The 20,678-nt window shown below is 40.1% G+C and overlaps 1 protein-coding gene across 14 annotated transcripts in view; it reads right to left on the bottom strand.

Moving 5' to 3' along the window:
• Nucleotides 1-20,678, bottom strand: part of ripor3 (RIPOR family member 3) — a 186,002-nt gene that overhangs the window by 92,913 nt on the left and 72,411 nt on the right. For 2 of the 14 annotated variants that reach the window (XM_069883646.1, XM_069883655.1), the window contains one exon: nt 15,470-15,639. The exons of 11 other annotated variants lie outside the window; for them this stretch is intronic. The gene's annotated coding sequence lies outside the window, so the exon portion shown is untranslated. Of the gene's footprint in view, nt 1-15,469; nt 15,640-16,048; nt 16,070-20,678 lie in introns of those variants that run through there. One more of the 14 variants, XM_069883656.1, reaches the window with a different exon arrangement.

Genomic DNA, 20,678 nt, shown 5'->3' with positions numbered 1-20,678 from the left:
CCCCAATGTATCCAAATCACACTGGAGCTTCCTGACCCCCTCTTCAGTGCACACAACCCCTCCTAGCTTAGTGTTGTCTGCAAATTTGGAGATATAGGACTGCCTAAAGAAATCTCTTGGTGCCTGCCGCATTGACCACCGCCAGTGGGCTGATAACGCCTCAAACCGTGCATCTTGGCGCCTCACAGTTTGGCGGGCAGCAACCTCCTTTGAAGAAGACCGCAGAGCCCACCTCACTGACAAAAGGCAAAGGAGGAAAAACCCAACACCCAACCCCAACCAACCAATTTTCCCCTGCAACCGCTGCAACCGTGTCTGCCTGTCCCGCATCGGACTTGTCAGCCACAAACGAGCCTGCAGCTGACGTGGACTTTTTACCCCCTCCATAAATCTTCGTCCGCGAAGCCAAGCCAAAGAAAAACATCCAATCCCCTCATTAAGATCATTAATGTAAATTGTGAACAGCTGGGGCCCCAATACAGATCCCTGTGGCACCCCACTGGTCACCACCTGCCACTCAGAAAATGAGCCATTTATCCCAACTCTCTGTCTTCTATCTGCTAGCCAGTTCTCAATCCATATCAATACCTTGCCCCCAATTCCATGAGCCTTGATTTTGCATGCCAGTCATTTATGTGGGACCTTATCGAAGGCCTTTTGGAAATCCAGGTACACCACATCCACTGGCTCTCCCCCATCTATTTTACCTGTCACCATCTCAAAGAATTCCAATAGATTTGTCAAGCACGATTTACCTTTTGTAAATCCATGTTGACTCTGTCCGATTCCTTCTCTGCTAGTCATATGTTCTGCTATTACATCCTTAATAATGGATTCCATCATTTTGTCCACTACTGATGCAAGGCTCACTGGCCTATAATTCCCTGCTTTTTCTCTACCCCCCTTTTTAAATAGTGGGGTAACATTAGCTACCCTACAATCCATGGGTACTGATCCTGAGTCTATCGAGTTCTGGAAAATAATTCTTAAAGCATCTGCTATCTGAATGTCCACTTCTTTAAGTACCCTAGGATGTAGATTATCAGGCTCTTGGGATTTATCGGCCTTCAATCCCTTCAATTTCCCCAAGACCATGACCTTAGAGATACTGATTTCTTTCAGCTCCTCCCTTGCATTCGTCTCTATGTTTCCCAACATCCTTGGGAGGTTATTTGTATCCTCTCTTGTGAAAACAGAACTAAAGTAAGAATTTAATTGGTCTGCCATTTCCTTATTCGCCATTATATTCCCCTGATTCTGACTGCAAGGGACCTACTCTGGATTTCACCAATCTTTTCCTCTTGACATATCTATAAAAGATTTTGCAGTTGGTTTTTTATGTTTGCCGCAAGCTTATTTTCATAATTTATTTTTGCCCTCTTGATTAATCCCTTTGTCCTCCTTTGCTGTATCTTGAACTGTTCCAAGTCTTCGGATTTGGTACGTTTTTTGGCCAATTGATATGCTCTCTCTTTGGACCTAATGCTGTCTCTAATTTCCCTTGTTATCCATGGTTGAGTCACCTTTTTTGGTCTTTTTCTTTCTTTCTTTCTTTTCTTTTTCTTTGGCTTGGCTTCGCGGACGAAGATTTATGGAGGGGGTAAAAAAGTCCACGTCAGCTGCAGGCTCGTTTGTGGCTGACCAGTCCGATGCGGGACAGGCAGACACGATTGCAGCGGTTGCAAGGGAAAATTGGTTGGTTGGGGTTGGGTGTTGGGTTTTTCCTCCTTTGCCTTTTGTCAGTGAGGTGGGCTCTGCGGTCTTCTTCAAAGGAGGCTGCTGCCCGCCAAACTGTGAGGCGCCAAGATGCACGGTTTGAGGCGTTATCAGCCCACTGGCGGTGGTCAATGTGGCAGGCACCAAGAGATTTCTTTAGGCAGTCCTTGTACCTTTTCTTTGGTGCACCTCTGTCACGGTGGCCAGTGGAGAGCTCGCCATATAATACGATCTTGGGAAGGCGATGGTCCTCCATTCTGGAGACGTGACCCATCCAGCGCAGCTGGATCTTCAGCAGCGTGGACTCGATGCTGTCGACCTCTGCCATCTCGAGTATTTTTATGCCAAATCGGTATAAACAATTTCTATCCACCGTCAACCCCCCCCATAAACACCTCCCAATCAATCTTACTCAACTCCCATCTCATACCACCATAATTCCCTTTATTTAAATTCAGGACCTTAGTCTCGGTTTTAACTTCTTCACTCTCCATGTCGAGTGAGAATTCAATCATATTGTGATCGCTCCGACCCAAAGGGCCTCGTAGAACAAGATTGCTGATTTGCCCCTTTTCATTGCATAATACCCAGTCTAAAATGGCCTGCTCCCGAGTTGGTTCCTCGACATATTGGTCTAGATAACCGTCCCGTAAATATTCAAGGAATTCCTCCTCCTCAGTATTTCTACTAATTTGGCTAGTCCAATCTATATGTAAATTAAAGTCTCCCATGATGACAGTTGTTCCCTTACTGCATGCTTCTCTAATTTCTCTTTTTATACATTCCCTCACCTCTACATTACTATTTGGAGGCCCATATACCACCCCCACTAACGTTTTCCGCCCCTTGCTATTCCTCAGTCCTACCCATATAGATTTCATATCTTCCGAGTTAATATCCTTCCTGTCAATGGTGTTGGTCCCTTCTCTCACCATCAATGCTACCCCACCCCTTTTTCTTTCTTGCCGATCCCTCCTAAATATTGTATACCCCGGGATGTTAAGTTCCCAGCTTGCCCACCTTGCAGCCGTTTCTGTAATCCCAATCAAATCGTATTTGTTTGTCTCAATTTCCACAGCCAATTCATCTACCTTGTTCCAAATGCTTCTTGCATTAAGATATAAAGCCTTCAGATTTGCTTTTTTCACCCTCCTTGCTCTTTCTGATTTTTTACTTTTGCTGCCTAACCTAACTTTTCCTATTTTATCTTTCTTGTCCTTTGCCCTATCATACAGGTTCCCATTCCCCTGCCAAATTAGTTTAAACCGCATCCGAGGGCTGCACCAAACCTAGCTGCCAATATATTGACCCCTTTTGGTTTTAGGTGTAACCCATCCTTCTTATAAAGGTCATGCCTTCCCCAAAAGAGATCCCAATAGTCCAAGAAGCCAAAACCCTGTCTTTTACACCAGCCCCTCAGCCACACATTAATTTGTCTTAACCTTCCATTTTTGTCCTTACCTGAACACTGAACTCAGTATCAGCAATCTTAGACAAGTCACACATCTGTATATACTCACGTAATCGTTGATACTATGTAAAAGTCAACCACCCTTTTTTTTTTGGCTCCAACTGCCCACAATCTGAAATTCTGATGCCTTGACCACCCACCCATCAGATCTCCTGATGACCAGACCACGAAACCACTCCTTGGCTACCCAGCTGCTGGAGCTCCCAATGCCCCAATCACAGATCCTCACCTTGGCCATCCACCTGCTGGAGCTCCAAACATCTTGGCCTCTTGCCCCTGGAGAAGCCAAGACCCCGACCCCCCACCTTTCCAAGCTCCCGTCTGCTCACATATTTGAGCAACCAACAATCTGACCACAGATCCTCACCTCGGCTGCTTGCCTACTGGAGCTCCTGAGGCCTTGAATGCTGAATCATGCCTCAGCTACCTGACCATCGGTGCTCCTAATGCCCTGACCACAGACCATCACCCCAACTACCTGTCCATCTGAGCTCCCAACACCCCAAACCCAGCCCCAGACATCCAAGCTCCCAATGCCTTGAACTATGTAGGTACTTACCCTGTCAAAAGTTTGACCTGTATAAAAGTCTAACCCCCCCACCCCTCCACCCCCAAATTTGACCCAAAATATTAGGCCAAAAAAATCACTGATACAAATTGCATCTTATCAAGATATTCCTTTCTGTAGTTACTCAGTTCCATTCTGCAAATGACCCAGTAGTCCCTGATCTCGAGTTTTTGAAGTTGATCAATCCTCAATCCATGCTAGATTATTAACACTAACTCCACCAATTCCACACACTCTGAACTGTATTATAAGATCTTGTATGGATTGAAACAAGAAAGTCTGCTGGCACTACAATTGTAACTGATACACAAAAGTACTGGAGTCACTCAGCAGATCCCACAGTGTTCATAGGAGGAAAAGATATAACCAATGTTTTGAGCCTGAGCACTTTGTCAAGATATGATGAAGGGAAAATTTCAAGTTGATTTTCGTGATCAGCAGCCCAAATCCATAAAATATACCCAAAAGTGTTCAAGAAGCAAAATCTTCATTGGCAAGTAATAATTGTGTGTAGTTATATTGTTCTTATATTATAAGAATTTAAACTCAATAAAACATGCCAGTATGTTATTAGTGTCATCTTGCCATTTTTAAAATGTCTAATTGGAAACTCCAGATTTAGTGGCTATATGGCAGCGAGTGATAAAACTATATACTTCGTGGGGAAACAATGGCAAAGTAGGTTTTAATTGAAAAGTGCCACTATTTTAACTAACCATGCCCCTTTTTTAAAAAAAAAACAGAATAATAAATTCCTTTATTTTCTCCCAGGACTCCTGTTACCTTTAGAATGATGGGAAGGAGAATACAAAGTCTTTTGCTGAGTTAAGCAACTTTTACCTCCACCACTGATATGACCTTGGCCTAGATACTAGAAACCGTCTATACTAATTAGCCTTGTTATTTCTTTCCTGGACTAAACATTTCACAGCATCAGGGTGGCACAGTTTGTGTAGAAGTTAATGCAATGCTATTACAGCGCTAATGATCGAGGTTCAAATATGGCACTGTCTGTAAGGAGTTTGTACGTTCTTCCTGTGTCTGCATGCGTCTTCCCCGGGTGCTCCAGATTCTTCCCACCCTCCAAAAACATACGGGTATTTGGACAGCTCAGGTTTGAATGGCTGGAATCATCTTCCACAATGTTGTAAATAAATATTTTTTAACAAATATCATGTCACAACACAGCATTGGAGATCAGGAATCTCATGCCAGCTCTTAAATAAGACTTAAAACATATAGTTATTTTCTTTGGATTTATAATGTGAAAACTGAGACAAGTTTATTTTATATTGTGTTAATGTTTGGTGCTGGGATGTTGGTTCCAGATGTTCTTGATCTTTGCTTAAGTGCCAGCTCCAGAATAAATGTCAATGTTTCAGGAAGTATAATCTACATTTGGCTTTAAATATAGATTTCCATTTTTCTAATTTTTTTTGCCGAGAAACCATATGCTGTGTTTTTAAATGCTAGTTGAGTATGTTTCAAAGCTTTTTTTGTACGTAAACCACAAAAAACACTGAATCAGTTAGTTTGCAAAGTTTGATCAGATGTTTATAATCACCAAATGCACTGGTGCAAATCTAATGCACTGTTTATATTCATTTGGACCATGAGAAGCTGAACTAACTTATGTTTTTCTGATTTTTAGAAAAATCAATACCCACTCACAGGCTTTTCTGAATGTGCACCCCAAGATTCTTCTGGGCTTCACTGCCCCAAATGGTACCTGCCATTTTTGTTTTATATTTGACCTCCAGAAGTGCAACAGCTCACACAGAGATTCAAGTCCACCTGCCATTTTTTTTTTTTACCTTTCTATGACAATGTCACAACTTTTCAATAAGTTCTGCCCCAATACTTTTCATCCTTTATGATTTGTAAGTAAAAAAAAATAGAACTTTTAAGATGGAATTTCTTTGGACTTCCCACCATGAGTTATAATCCCAGTTTACATCTTCCACCTGATACTAGCAGTAATCTAGGCACCTGAAGCGAAGGCCTCCATAGAGTCAACATCACCGCTAGTTTACTTTGAGGAGGCTTCAGTAAAATGAAAGACTTATAATACATTTAAAAGTGCCCAAGGTACAAATGTACATTTGTGATAATTTTCAAGTCATTTATTTTGTGATTAATCTTGTCTGATCATATATTTTATTGATGTTTTAGGTGTGAAACTTAATCACAAAACTTCGGTCAATAACCTTAGGTGAAAGAAAACATCAGCCTTCCCTGGTCTGATCTATTTGCAACTTACTCAAATGGTGTGACAAGCCCTTCTACATTAAGACACAAAAGAATGAAACATTCGGCTACCAATATCAATCAAGGCCAAATTTAGGCACAGCAAAGTAGCTTCCAATTCAGTCATTTTTTCAGGATCCTCCACATGAACAGCTAAGAATATTGCCTAAATTGGAAAATTAATCCAGAGACGAGTTACACTCATTCACTCATTACAGGTCACTTGCCTGAGGGCTACTGGTACCATGTAATCCAGTACTATCTGTCGCATGGTCAGGTGGATGGCGACTAAACCGGCTTCCCCATGAGGCTTTCCTGGTGTGGAGAGTGGCTAGACATCCTGCAGGATGAAAAGCAAGACCTGTCAAAGGGTGGATGAACCCTCTTGCAGGGTCAATGGACATCTCGCAAACATGTGCTGTGAAGTGTGGAACGGGCATCCCCTGCATCAAAGCTTGGTCTGGCCGTTCATTGCAACAGAACTTCCCCTAGCTGACTTGGACCTCATCTCTGGATCTGGGAGGGGATGTCGAGAGGTTGGGTCTGGACCTGTGCAACCCCTACTCACCAAAATCCATTTGCACATTGTGATAGTACAGATCTATCACCAATGTATATAGTGTATATAGTTACAGTATCTAGACTGTGCTTACAGCGATTGGCTGAGAGCTAAGCCACGCCTACTGTCTGGGCCTTAAAGGGTTGTGTCCCTAGCCAGGTCGGATCATTCCGTACTGGTCGGCCACCTGTGAAGAGCTCCTGTCTTTTGCTAATAAATAAGTCTTTGGTTCTTTCGACGAGCTCTACACACACCCACTGTTCCTTTCTGAGGAGTGGGGTATCCTCATATCAAAACCCACAAACTGAATGAAAGGAACCATCATCATCCTATGGGATGGAGAGCCAGAAGAGTAGACACAACAGTCTCGTGTAGTGATATTAGGAAGAAGAAAAGAAGTTCATTACACTGTAGGGAGTTGGCGAGGGTAATATCTCTGATAGGATAAAACCTGGTTGGCTCTGGCGTAAGAGCTGTAAACAATGTTACTTAGTCAATCAATGAATGAATGAGAGTAGTTAGAGATTAAGAATGTAGGAAGAAATCAGGTATGTCTTCCTGCACTGTATTTTGCAACTTCACATTCAGATTTATTGCCAGAGTACATACATGACATCACATATAACCCTGAGATTCTTTTTCCTGTGGACAAGACAGCATTATCATTTTTTGGCAGTGTGAAGAAACTGACTCAACGTATACTTGTAAACAAGAGATGTAACCAAAATGACTGCTATACAAAGAAACAAATCAATAAAGTGCAAAATGAGTCCTTAAATGAGCCCCTGATTGAGTTTTTTGTTGAGGAGTCTGATGGTGGGGGGGTAGCAACTGTTCCTGAACATGGCAGTGTGAGTCTTGATACCTCTTTCCTGAAGGCAGCAGCGAGAACAGAGCATATGATTGGTGGTGTGGATCCTTGATGATTGCTATTGCTTTCCAACGGCAGTGTGGTGGACCACCATTGGCTTACTGCAGGGGGCAACATCTGTACCTGCAGGAATGTACTGCTGGCCTACTGCAGGGGGCAACATCTGTACCTGCAGGAGTGTACTGCTGGCCTACTGCAGGGGGCAACATCTGTCCCTGCAGGAGTGTACTGCTGGCCTACTGCAGGGGGCAACATCTGTACCTGCAGGAGGGTAAGGGGACAGGACAACACCTGGCCGGCTGTCAATCAGTCGGCCTGAATGGATCAAGCCCCACCCAGTCTGGTGTCAATCATCCTCTGGGATGAGTTACTGCAGCTACAGCCAGCCTGGCTCTGTGGAAGTCTTTGTGGATTAAAGCCTGTTGTACAGTTTTTACCTTGTGTGTGTCTGATTCTGGCTAACAGTGCACCACAGGCAGCGTTCCCTATAGATGTTCTCGATGGTGGGAGGGTTTTACCCTTGATATCCTGGGCTGCATCCACTACCTTTTGCAGGGCTTTGTTGTGCTAATTCCAGACTATGATGAAGCTGGTCGGCACACTTTCCACCACACATCTGTAGAAATTAACCAGAGTTTCCGTTGTCATGTCAAACCTCCACAAACCCCTGAGGAAGTTGAGGCTCTGATGTGCTTCCTTCATGATGCCATTGGTGTGTTGGATCTAGAAAAGATCATCAGAGATAGTGACTTCCAAGAACTTAAAATTTGCTCACCCTCTCCACCTCTATCTCCAAATGTTCATGGATCACGTACACCTCTGATTTTCCTTTCATGAAGTTACCAATCAGCTCCTTGGTTTTGGTGACACTGAGGGCAATGTTGTTGTTGGTGCACCACTCAGCCAAATTTTCAATCTCCTTCTTGAATGCTGACTCAACGTCCCTTTTTATACAACCCACGACCATGGCATCATCACCAAACTTGTAGATGGTGTTGCTGTCGAACCGAGCCACACAGCTGTATGCATAAATTGAGTAGAGCAGGGGGCTAAGAACACATCCTTGTGCTGCTCCGTACTGATGGAGATTGTGCAGGAGATGTTCTTACCGATCCTCACTGGAGATGAGAGAATCCAAGATCCAATTACACAGTGGGGTGTTGAATCCCAGGTCTTGGAGTTTGCTGATCAATTTTAATGAGATGATAATGTTAAATGCTGCACTATAGTCGATAAAGAGCATCCTGATGCATGCATCTTGCTGTCTAGGTGTTTCAGAGCTTTGTGCATCGTCAATGAGTGGCATCCACCTTTGTCCCTGTTGCTCTGTTAAGCGAATTTGAATGGATCCATGTTACAACTCAGACAGGAACTGGTATGCTTCAACATCAGCCTTTCAAAACACTTCATCAATGTTGATGTGAGTACCATTGGCCAATAGTCATTTAGGAAGGTTACCACACTCTTCTTGGGCACTGGTACAATGGACACCAGTTTGAAACAGGTGGGTGCCATACCCTGCTGGAGTGAGATTTTGAAGATATCTGTAAATACATTAGCAAGTTGGTCAGCACAGATTTTTAATACTCGGCCAGGTACTCCATCCGGGCCAGGTGCTTTCCTCGGATTCACGCTCCTGAAGGCTGTATCCACATCATCCTGGGTTCCGGAGAGGAGAGGATAATCAGGGGACATGAGACTGCACTGTGGTGATTCTTCTTTGTTCTTAATCTGCTGAGTATTTACAATATTTCCTGTTTTTATTTTAGATATCCTGCAATGATGTGTTTTTAATTTTACTGTGTTCACATTCACAGAAGTATAGCTTGTGGCCAACGAAACGACATCCTATCTACAGCAGAATAAACCTGTACTGACAATAACCACAACACCAGTGTGAGTATAAGGCAGCTTTAATAAACTAATCTGTACACTAAGAGGTCTTGTCTCTCTGCAAGACAAACCTGGAAGGCTAGACTGTAGCTCTGGACTGCTTTATATACAAGGTCATCGAGATGACCCCTGGTGACCTAGTGGTGTAATTACATATCACCACATTCACCCCCCCCTTAAAAAATTGTTATTTCCCCCCAACGCCCCCATCCTACTTCCCTTGTTTGTAAGTTCTTAAGTCCAAAATTTTTCGTGGCTTCCGTTGCCTTCTGGACCTCCTCAGTAGTGCAGTCTGCCTTTTGGCCTTTCTTGGTGGAGGTGTGGGAGTGTGAAGTACTAGATGACCACGTGGCTGTGTAAGCTGGGGATCCTCTTGTATGGGATAAGGTCCTGTGATCAAGTCTAGGGTGGTGATATTTTGTGGGGCGGGCGTACCCAGGGTCCTGATTTCTGGGGTGGATGGTATAGTCCTCTGGGGTGACTCGATGGACGACTGTTCTAGTGATTGCTGCTGCACTCCTTATTGATCCGATGCCTCAGCATCCTCCACGTAATTCAGAAAGCATCTCTGCCAGCGGTCGAAGTGTGTGCCGGCTCCGGGATTTCTGGGGTCGAGCTCCAACCTGTCTGGTCGCAGCACATGGCTAAGCCGCAGTCTCTGGTCCCTTAGGTAATGTGGGAGCACCCCGGCACTTGTTCCCGGTCTCCACGTGGTCTCTGGGTCTAGATGGAGCAAGGGCGGACTCTTGGGTACTGGGAGATGCTGGTAGAGCCTCTGTGGGGCTTGTGTCTGCTGGAGGAGTAACCTGGGTGCTTGGGGCTGAGTCTCTGACTTTGGGACGTTTGCAATGGGCTTAGGGGGGCTCCCAGTGGTAGCGTCAGGTCTCCGTGGTACTCGGGAAATTGCTGCTGTGGGAGTGGCGGTAGCGGTGTCTGCTTTCCCTGTCTCTGGAGTGGTCAGGAATTCTGCACATCAGGAGCACGACTTGTGGAGATCCTTCCACCCACGCTTGTAGTGGCCCCTTTCTGATCGGACCGGGGTTTAGGGTCGGCGGCGCCTGCACTGGTGAACCCATGGGCAGGCAGGGCTCTTTGCCATTTCTTACCTGCCCTATCGTATTTCTGTGGTCTTCCCCACATTCCACCACAATTCTAGTACAGCGGCCCCTCGCCGTCTCTGTCTTCGGATGCACGTGCGTGCTGGTTGTCCCCAGAATCCATTCCTCAGGAAGAGTCTTCAGGTGGTCAGGAATGCGCCTTGGAGCAGAAGCAGCTTCCATCCTAGTAGCTATGATATTAGTTTATTAAATTGTATTGTCAATAACCACACCAGCAGTGCAAGTATAAGACAGCTTTAATAAACTAATATGTACACTAAGAGATCTTGCCTCCCTGCAAGATGAACCTGGAAGGCTAGACTGTAGCTCTGGACTGCTTAATATACAAGGTCACCGGTATGACCCCTGGTGATCTAGTGGTGTAATTACATATCACCACAAAGCCCACTAATAATAGCATCTCAGGAACATGTCAATAAACATAGTAGTAGGGTTGGGAGACTCCATATTGACTCCATGATCCGTCAAGTCTCACATAGGCAAGGAAACCTGACAGTTGACAACAGTTGTCCTCTCTCAGCTGATGAATCAGTACTCCACTTTAAACGAACATATTCGAGAGTGAGGGATTTTAACTTCTATCATCAAGTGATTTAGCAAGCTTAACCTCAAAAGACATAACTGGCAGACTAAGTCTGCACCTGCAGATGGTGACAGATATACTTTCTTGACTTCACCCTCACCAATCTTCTGTCCATGGCAACATCTATTGGCGTACTTGCTGCAAGTCTTTATGGAACAAAGCTCCAAAATGACACTGAGGACTCCTCCATTGTGTTGCATGTTTGTCTTTACCAATGTGCTCAATGAGATAGAACATACGTGACTGTTCAAAACTTGGCTTCCTGAAGGAATTGGAGACCACTGGAGCAGCAAAATTGTTTTCCATCACAGTCTTTAACCTTGTGTTCAGATGTATCTTCTGCCACATGACAAGATCACTACCAGTGTGCAAGATAGTTCTCAGTCAATTTGATTCACTCCACATGAAAATGAAACCATCTGGCAACATTGGATGCAGCAAAGGCAGTGGAATCAGACAACATTCCAGCTGCAGTTCATTTTAAAACTAAGTGAGACACTTGCCAAAGATGCCACAGCACTGGCATCTACCCAACAGTGCGGAAAATTTCCAAGTCATTTTATTCATCAATCTTCAGTTCAGGCTTATTGAGAATTACTTGGCTTTCATTCTTATAACAGACCAAATATTTTATACAAAGGTTTAAGAGTTATTCTTGTTGATCACAAGATACAGGAGCAGAAGTAGGCCCATTTGCCCATCGAAGTTTGCTCCACCATTCTAAGACTCCCACTCAGCCCTATTTCCCAGGCTTTCTCCTTGAAACCCTTAATCCCCTGATTAATCAAATACATATCAATCTCTGCCTTAAATACACCCATTGACCTCGCTTACACAGCCGTCCATGGCAGCAAGTTCCACAGACTCACAACCCTCTAACTAAAGAAATGTCTCCGCATCTCTGTTTTAAATTGACACACTTTTGTCCTGAAGTTGTGCCCTCTTGTCGAGGGACTCCCCCTACCATAGGAAATATCCTTTCCACATTTATTCTGTCTAGGCCTTTCAGCATTCAAAATGCCTCTATGAGGTCCCCCCTCAACTTTCTGCACTCCAACAAGCACAGTCCAAGAGCCGATAAATGTTTCTTATATGCTAACCCTTTCATTACTTGATTTATTCTCAAATATTTTCCCTAAACCCTCTCCAACACCAAAACATCTTTTCTCAAATCATCAATCATCTAATTACAGGCATTATTGTAGAACTTCTTCATGGCAGTGTCTTTAACTGAACTGTCTTCAAAACCATTCTCACTGTGCTGAGTGCAATCAGATGGAAAGAGTTTTTACTTTGCATACTGTGGTACTGGAGCAGGCAAAAGATTGAAAAAGAACGTTAGAACAACCTCCAGTGCCATTCCTTAGAAAGGACCTTGCACACAATCAGCATGGTTTTCAGTTTCTAATGTCGATTCACTGAGTACGTTCACAGGCCTGCATGGTGGATTTTTGTGGTCAAAATACAAGACATAAAAATATTTCTTCCAACATTAGAACACCTACATTAAATACATGTATATGCTATTTTAATGTGAGAGTAGGTAATTTCATTTAAATGAGTTACCACTAATTATTTATCAGAATGTCCAACAAATATGTTAAATGTAATAAATATTATTTTCACTTTGTAGAATTAATTACCATGATAAACATGCAGCATTCCTCAATTTGATGCATCACATACTGTAAATATTACAGTTTAATAGTTGAAGGGTCAATAACTCTAAATTAATAGATGTTATGGTTATGCTTCGAATGTGAAGTTTAACCTTTAGAGACTGATTGGACATTGACTCCACAACCAAGATTTGAGATAAGGTAATAAATAACCCTTTAATCACCAGTGAACACAAAAGCAGGCGCTGTGATTGTAGGAAAAACACAGTAATGGTGAAGGAATTCAGGTCTCGCAGAGTCCAAGGGAGACAAAGTCATTTCACCTATGTTTCTGGTTTAGACCTTCTTCAGGCTAACAGGTGCCTGAATTAGAAGACTGGGGAGGAGGGAAGAAAGGGCAGGAGGACAGGACAGGAGGGGAAAAGTGAGAATTGATTGGGGCGGCTCTGTGAAGGCGGAAGGGAAGAGACAGGGAAAGAGAGAGAGAGAGATCAAGCTAGAGGAAAGGAAAAATAGGGTTAAATGGGGGAGGGGGGAGAGTAACAGAAACCAGAAAAGTCAATGTTAATACCATCCATTTGAAGGGACCAAGACAGAATATGAGGTGTGTTCCTCCAATTGGCAGGTGGTCTCAGTCTGGCAGTGCACAAGACCATGAACAGACATATCGACATGGTTCAGCACCTCAGTTCTGTCCGTGGCAATAGCAGAGATCTCCCAGTGGCCACCCATTTCATTTCCCCGCCATATTCCCATGTTGACATGTCTGGGTTTCTCCAGCATTTCTGTGTTTTTACTTTAATCACAAGTCATCAACTTTATATTCAAAATACCACAACAGCATTTTGTGTAACAAAGATTCACAGGGTTTAAAATTTTCCATCCAAAAGGAACTGAAAATTATACAAATTTTCTTGGAATTGAATAAAGAAATTGAACTAATTTGGTGCAATACTACTTATTCATTTGGATGACCAGAAGTATATAATAGCTATACATCAAACTCAGCAGGCCAAACAGATGCACCACTAAGCTCAGCCCAGTGGTGTTAGTGGTGGGGGGGGAAAGCAAATATTGACAGGGTCACAGCAAAAACTCTCCTAGTCTTCATGTAATGTCACAGGATCTTGTATGCTGAACTGAACAAGGTATCAAGATGTTGGTTCAATATATGATTCAATATTCTTTTATTGTCAAGTAAATAAATACAGAAAATTTGTTTACTTTTGTTTAACCATAAAAGCAGTCAGAGATACCGCAGGTCCAGCACTCCAACTGAGAAGAGAAAGAGAATTAGAGAGTCCCATCACCAATATTGAGGGTTCATAGATCCCATAACCTCCTCCAATGCCAGTTACCTTCGAATCCACACGGTCCCTCTAAGTTCCAGTGGTGAACCCGAGCTCCGGCATCTAGGTCACCCTCCTCAGCACCTGGTCCCAATCCAAAGCTGTTAATGTCTTAGGCCCTTCAGGAGCTCTGCTCACTATTAGCACCCTCGTGAATCCCAGTCCCAATACCTGGATCCCATGAGCCAGTCTCCAGAATTTTACAGCCATGGGACCCACTTGCTGATCCACTGCTGATGGCTTCTATACTTTATTATCTTCTCCCAGGCTTCTCCTTTCTGGGCAGGGCTGTCCTGTTCTGGAACCCTGCACCAGTCTGCTGTCCCCCAGATCCTGCAACCCTCATGATCTGAGCAACAAGCATGTGCACTGCCATCTTGGACATAGACCTGCAGGGGTTCACTGATGTAAAAAAACCCACACTACTTGCACCATTTTACAGGCCATTTAAACCCATACAGGACTATTGGTGTAAGAACAGATCAGTGGGACCTCACAGAGGAGTGCTGGAAGACAAGTCTTGACTCCTACTGGGTCTGCATTAATGGCAGCACTACTTCCCCACAGCTGCAGCAATCCTGGCAACTCACAGTCTTGCTTCTCTTATGATTCAACAGCTCCCTCCGTAGTTCTCTGAATATTACTTTTTATTACCTCGTGTTCTTCTAGATATAACTGGGCCTCAATACTGGGAAAAACAAAAGGAGCAGCACCAGCCACTATGCACTGCATTTATAACCTCTCCAAAGCCTTGGACTTCATCAATAAGGAGAAACTGTGAAATGCCCTCCTCAAATTTGACTTCCAACAGAAATGCATTCCCATCTCACTATGGAATAGAAGCCAAGAGACAAAGCATCAGAACGGAACAATAATGTCAAAGAGAGAGGCATGATTGCCCCAAAGCTTACTTGCCACAATGTAGCATTTCACATTCAACAGAACTAATGGAAAACTGTTGAACCCTCAGCAAATACACTCCAGAACCCAAGTTAACCAAAGCTCAATAGTCAAACAGTAGAACGCAGGCCATGCTAGTACTTGTGTTCACTCACAATATGAGCTCCGAAACATTATCAACAAATCCATTGAAGCATTTGAGAGGAATGGGCTGATATTCAACAAAATATTCTACAACATCCATTACATTCAGGCTGCAGTATCAATTGACCAAACAATGGCAGTTAAAAGTACACTCCAGATAGAAAGGTCACCTTGCATGGGTGATTAATAGTCTTGGGTGCAGGCCATTGGCTAGCAACAATTTGTCTGTCTTTGGGTTCCCCTAATATATTATACCTTTTGAATAAAATACTTATTAGTTCCTCTCTGTAATTTGCTAACCCATTCTGTTATTTTAGAGGTAGTGTCCTGCACAGGGAAGACCAACATAAAAATCTGATGAACCTATTTTACGTTGCTTTGTTTCCTGTTATTAATTCACTAGCATTGTCCTCTAATGGTCCCTCACCTACCTTAGCGGTCTTCTTCCGATTTAAATATCCATAGAAACTCGTATGCTTGTTTTGATATTAGAAGCAAGTATTTCTTCCTTCTGAGATTTATCATTTTTCATTCCTTTCACTTGGAAATCTCCTTCATGTTGTTCTACCTTGCCAATCAGCTGAAGCTTGCATCTGCAGTCCTAGTTCAATTAAAAGCAGACTTTTACCTAGAATAAGGCTGTTGTCTGGTTAGCACAAGATTCAAGCCCATGCTTCCTAACCTCACACTTCTGACATTCAAAGTTAATGCAATGCAAGGGGAGAACAGTACAAGAGAATGCTCTGTTTGTATTTGAGAGCAAATTGCAATGAAATTGAATCACCATATGTTTTGGAAGTCTGAAAATTTAACCCTTCTTATGTCCTATATGGATGGTAGTTAAAAACCATCAAAAGTATGTAACTAGAGATATTTGTCATTGAAAAAAAAGTTGATTATTCTTTTCCCAGAATATTTCTCCAGATCTGATTAATGAAGAAAGCCAAAAGAAATTCATGCAAAAAGCAGTTTAAGTCAGAAACAACAATTATGTTATTATATTTACTCACATTATTCTGTAATTGATGTTATGTTATCATTAGCTATGAGATTCAAGCCAGTTGTGGAGAAGTTGGGATATCCATGGGTCATTAGCTGGCTCTTCATATGAAGAAAGAATTCACTGAGAAACTGACCTCACACGCAGTCAGATTTCCTGCTTTGTAACCTTACCCTTCCTCCCTTATCTCACAATCATCCCATTTTTCTAAGTATTAGATTTTAAATGTAGTCTCGGAGGAAAAACACAACTTTTTCTTCTTTTAATGAAATTTCTCAAATTGTATTACAGAATGCAAAGTATGTCAAAGACATTCCAAATAAAGAAGTTACATTTATTGGAAAAAATGTTGTATTTAATGGTTGGGTTGCATGATGGATAATTAGTTAGATTTTACAAGCATAAAAAGAATTATGTTGTTCTCATTCCTAATAAAAACTACACAAATAAGATAATGTGCAGATTCAAGAAATCCAGAAATCCTCACTGAACAGTAAATCTATTTAGCACATTGGATTATATCAGGAACAGTAATGATAATATATGAATTAATTCATAGAACTAGACAGCACAGGTCCTTTCTCTCAACTCACCCTTGTCAACCAATCAGAATCAGAATTTATTGTCATGAACAAGTCATGAAATTTGGTGTTTAGTGGCAGCAAAGATACCTATACAAGCTGAACCCAGTTTCCTGAGTTTGGCCTACATCCATAACCATATAACCATTTACAGAGCCGAAACGGGCCATGTTGGCCTTTCGAGTTCGCACTGGTTCACTGATTTTGTGCGCCCTCTTCAGGCATTGGTCCCGGTAGCCCATCTAAATATTGTCCACTCCTGTAGTTGTCCAATTTTTTTTTTAAACATTGTTAGTGTACATGCCTTTACCACCTTTTCTAGCAGTGTATTCCATATTCCCACCACTCTCTGCATGAAAACTTGCCAGTCAGATCATCTTTCAATCTCTCTCCTCTCACCTTAAGCCTATGCTCTTTAGTTTTAGACACTCTTACCCTGGTAAAAGGACTGTTATATTTAACCTATTTATGCCTCTATCAGGTCATCTCTCAGCTTTTTAAAAAAAAACTTAATAAATTTTTAACCACAATATATTACATTCAATTGTAAATTATTTTTAAAAAAATATACACTCTTCAACCCATCCTCCCAACCCACCATTCCTAAAAAAAAAAGAAAGAAAAAACTTAAGAATGCCAAGAAAATAAAATATTTCTAAAGAAAATTCTATTGGAGGTTACCAAGAAGTGAGGCCTTCAGAGAGTCAATTATATATGCAAACCAAAATTTCACAAATATGGGCTCCATATTTTCCAAAAATATGCTATTTATCTGACAGATTATAAGTAATTTTCTCTAATTATATACAACTACAAAGTTCTGCATGCCACCTTTCCATGCCTAAATCTATTTCTGACTTCCATGTTATTGCTATACATTTCATAGAAACTGCCAAAGTAATTAACACAAATTCATTTGATAAATATTTAAATTTAATTTTGGCCTTATATCCTTAATATTACTTAATAAAAATAGCATTGGGTACTGTGGGAATTTGGGCCCAATAATCTATCCCAAAAAATTACCTACCTCTAACCAATATTGTCTAATTTTAGGACATTGCCAAATTGAATGAAAAAAAGTTCTGACTTCAGATCTATATCTAAAACATAAATCTGATGCAACAGGATTTAATCCATTTAATTTTTGTGGAGTCAAATATAACTTATGTGAACCAACCTATATCTTACGTTTATTAGTTTAGTCGTATTATTCTTATACAACTCCATCCAATTCTTTTCACTTATTTCAGTATTTAAATCTAATTCCCATCTTAATTTTGAATTATGCTCCATAATTTTGGGAACCTTTGTTTGAAGAAAGTTATGCTTTACTGAAATAAGTTTATTTACAGTAGTATTACAAATCAGTAATTTTAATTTACTTTGATTAGATAGCATCAAAGTAGGACCTATTTTGCAGGATTAAGAGTTTTTAACTTGGTAATAACAAAATAAAGTACTGCTAGGTTCATTAAATTTTTCCATAATTTGTTTAAATGTTATAAATCTCCCATCCTCAAAACAATCTTCAATCCTCTTAAAAACTCCCGTCTCCAAATCCTCAAGAATTGGTTATCCATTGAAAAAGGAATAAGCCTATTTTGACATAGAGGTTTTTTTTTTCTAGACATTAAACCTTTCGTACCAATTTCAATATCAATATTATTCAACAACTCAATCAAATGTTTCAAAATAGATGATTCCCTACTTCCAAATAACAGCTTAGAATTCCATTTACAAATAAAATCTTGGGGATCCGTATCCCCTATTGCATTGAATTCAACAGAGGCCCAAGCTGAAATACTATCTAAACAATACATTTATAAATCTCAATTGAGCTGGTTTATAATAATTTTTAAAGTGAGGAAAACACGTCCCCAAACTCATATTTTCAAGTCAATTTTTCCCAAAGAAACCCTTGGCACTTTATCTTTCCATAAAAATTTCCTAACTGTCATATTTAAATCCTTTAAAAAATTTGAAAGAATTGGAATGGAAATAGATTGAAAAAGATATTGAACTGTAGGAAACACATTCATTTTTAACATAATTTACTTTACCAATTAAAGTAATAGGTAAATTATTCAATTTTTTTTTAAATCAGCAAAACTTCTATTAAGCAAGAGTAAATAATTCAATTTATATAATTTTTTAAAATCATTATCAATTTTAATACCTAAATATTTGAAACCTATATCTGGCCACCTAAATTTTGTGCCTATTTTACAATCTGTATAATCATCCACAGCTAAGGGCACAATCTCACTTTTATCCCAATTAACTTTATAACCAGAGACTTCCCCATATTCTTTCAATCTAGTCTGTAATTGTAATAAAGATTTTTTTAGGATCATTTAAATAAACCAAAACATTATCAGCAAATAAATTATTTTTATATTCTTCTTGATTCACTTTAATTCCCTTGACCTTAGAATCCTGTCTAATAAGTTCAGCTAAAGGTTCAATTGCTAAAATAAAGCCAGGGACAAAAGACAACCTTATCAATTTGACCTAGTCAATGGAAAAGAAGCAGAAATTTGTCCATTAGCAATAACTTTTATCAAAGGATTTAACCCAATTTATATACGTAGAACCAGTATTCAATATTAATTAAGTACTTCTCCAGTACTTTAAATAAATAAAAATCCATTCCAATCTATCAAAAGCCTTTTCCGCATCCAAAGTTGCAGCAATACTACGGTCTCTTCTTTTCTGAATTAAGCAAATTAATCTTGCAATATTGTCTGCAGAATACCATTTGTTTAATAAAACCTGCTTGATCCATATGAATTAGATCAGGTAGATATTTAGATAATATATTTGCTAACAAGTTTATAATAATTTTATAATCTACATTCAATAAAAATATTGGATGATAAGATGCAGGATTTAACAAGTCTTTATCTTTCTTTGGCATAATTGCAATTATCACTGTTGAGAAAGAATCTGGTAAAGAATGGGCTTCCATCCCCTGCTTTAGCACCTCCATAAATGGAGTTTTTAAAAGGTTCTTATTCTTCTCATAAAATTCAGATGGAAAACCATATTCTCTAAGAGATTTTTCATTCTGTAATGAACTTCATTAATTTCTCTTATTGTAAAAGGAGAATACAATTTTTTTTCTGATCTTGATAAGTCAAACTAGATTAATTTATCTGAGATAAAGATTTATCAATCTTATCGTCATCTCCAATAAATTCTGATTTATACAAATCAGAATAAAAAACTTTAAAAACATCATTAATTTCTTTAGGATTATAAGTAATCACCTTTGATCTTTTACTTACAGCATTAATTATTTGAGAAGATTGTTCAGTTTTTAACTGCCAAGCTAAAGCTTTATGAGCTCTTTCTCTTAATTCATAATATCTTTGCTTAGTTCCATCATTCAATTTTTCAGTCCTACATCTGAATTGCATTAAATGAAACTTTTTCTTCATTAATTGCTTTCTTTTTTCATCTGAAGGATTTTTTGTAATACTTTTTCCAAATCTGTATTTCCCTTTCTAATTTTTTGGTATAATCTTTCTTAATTTTTACTGTAAATTTTTCTATTTGTCCTCTTAAATGCATCCCAAACAACAAGTTTATTAGAAACAGAATTTGAATTCTAAAAATTCTTGAATATGCTTTCTTTAAAAAAAAATCACAAAAATCTGTCCTTTATAACAATGTTGAATTTAATCGCCATCTATAAACCATTTGTTTCTTTTCCAAAAATAAATATGACATTAAGAGTGGAAAATGATCAGAAAAAATTCTGGCCTTACAGCCTAGAATCATAACATTTCCTTGGAATTGTGCAGAAATTATAAATGAAAATATCCAAGAATAAAAATCAAATATACATGAATAAAAAAAATAATCCCTTTCCTTAGGGTTTAATCTCCTCCAAATATCTATTAAATTCAAATCTTTTGTAACATTCAAAATTGCCTTTGCTGCTTTAGTTCAAATAATTAATTTGGTTGTTTTATCCAAAACTAGATCCAAACAACAATTAAAATCCCCTCCTACCAATATTTTCGATGAGTCTCAGCTAAATGCATAAATGTA

Source organism: Narcine bancroftii, chromosome 6 (assembly GCF_036971445.1).
Source record: "Narcine bancroftii isolate sNarBan1 chromosome 6, sNarBan1.hap1, whole genome shotgun sequence".
In the NCBI taxonomy this organism is placed as follows: domain Eukaryota; kingdom Metazoa; phylum Chordata; class Chondrichthyes; order Torpediniformes; family Narcinidae; genus Narcine; species Narcine bancroftii.
Note: the sequence above shows the minus strand (reverse complement) of the source record. Positions and strands in the feature narration are given on the sequence as shown.